Consider the following 1518-nt stretch of genomic DNA (forward strand, 5'->3'; position numbering starts at 1 on the left):
CTCTTAGCCTTTCTGTTCTAATCATCCCTTTGTCTTCCAGGAGGATCGTGTTCCCAGGCTCCCATTACCTCGCTTTCATAAAGCACATTAGAATAACATTGCTATGATTGGCATTCTGCATTAGCAATCCCCTCCATAGCCTTTTTTTTCCCATTGTCATTCCACAGCAGCACCRAGCTGCAATGTTCTCCCTCAGTCTCTCTGAACTGCCATGACAACGTGCTGCAAAAGCCTGACGAAGGCCTCCTCAGTCAAGAGGGCTCTGCTCACCTCTGCAGGTGACTGCACGGTTTCWTTTATTTTCATGAAGGAAAACAAAAAGGAAAGATTGAACAGGGGATAAAGCAGCCCAGCTAAACACACCAGAGGCTGACCCCACGTACTGTAGCTGGCACACAAATTGCTACAAGAAACAGGAAGGTCCTCAGAGACCAGGAATGATCATAATATTTCAGTGTGGCTTTAATTACAGCCTGTTTTACTGGGTACTGAAAGCGTGTTGGAGCATGGGTTAAAATGCACAGTTTCTCTATGTAGACAGCTATTTTCTAAATGTTTACAAGTCAGTTCTAACATTTGAAAAAGAATGAAATTACTTCATAATGTGAATAAAATTTGACTTGTCTTTGTGTTTTGTATACTGCTTTAGGCAGAAGGTGATTTGCACAACACTCTAACAGTCAGTGTACACTCAGTTTCAAATGATAAAATTAACTGTCTAACAAAAAAAAACCAAGCAGSATTGGCAGCAAGACGGCTCAGTGGTTGGCATCGACACCTCACCGCAAGAAGGTCCTGGGTTCAATCCCTGGTTCTGATCTGGGGTCTTTCTGTGCAGAGTTTGCATGTTCTCTTCGTGCTTGTGTGGGTTTTCTCTGGGTACTCCGGTTTCTCCCACACTTCAAAAACATGTACAATAKGTTGCTTTCAGGCCCAGGCCTCTCTTGAAAAAGAAATCTGTGATCTCATTGRGATTTGTCTGGATAAAWAACAGAAAAATAGATGAAAAAAACAATTTGTTTTGTTTTTTGCTTAGTGAACCAAAATGAAAATTTGGATAAAGAACTGAACTGAACCAATATCTGATTTTGTGCACTAAACAAACAAAAAAATAAATAATTAATTAAATAAAAAATACATAAAAATGAATAACAAGCTCTCACTTACGATATATATAATTATTTTGAGACAAGTGGCCTGACCCAAAAGTTCTTTCCGACTTTCATATGTTGAGAACCATTTGAGTACACATGTCCAAAACATATGCAGGGGAATCTTATTTTAAATGTTTTTTTTTTTTTGTTTTTTTTTGTGTGTGGATTAAAAACACACACAGAGAGAAACGTCTGAAGCTCTGTATGCGGTCAGTCTGTTTGCCAAATCAAAAAGTAGCTCTGTTTGAACCATCAAAACTTCATGGTAACTGATGTTGGCCTCATCATCAGATATGAAGTGGTTTGGACACACACACACACACACACACACACACACACACACACACACACACACACACACACA

Source organism: Austrofundulus limnaeus, unplaced genomic scaffold (assembly GCF_001266775.1).
Source record: "Austrofundulus limnaeus strain Quisiro unplaced genomic scaffold, Austrofundulus_limnaeus-1.0 Scaffold51, whole genome shotgun sequence".
NCBI lineage: Eukaryota > Metazoa > Chordata > Actinopteri > Cyprinodontiformes > Rivulidae > Austrofundulus > Austrofundulus limnaeus.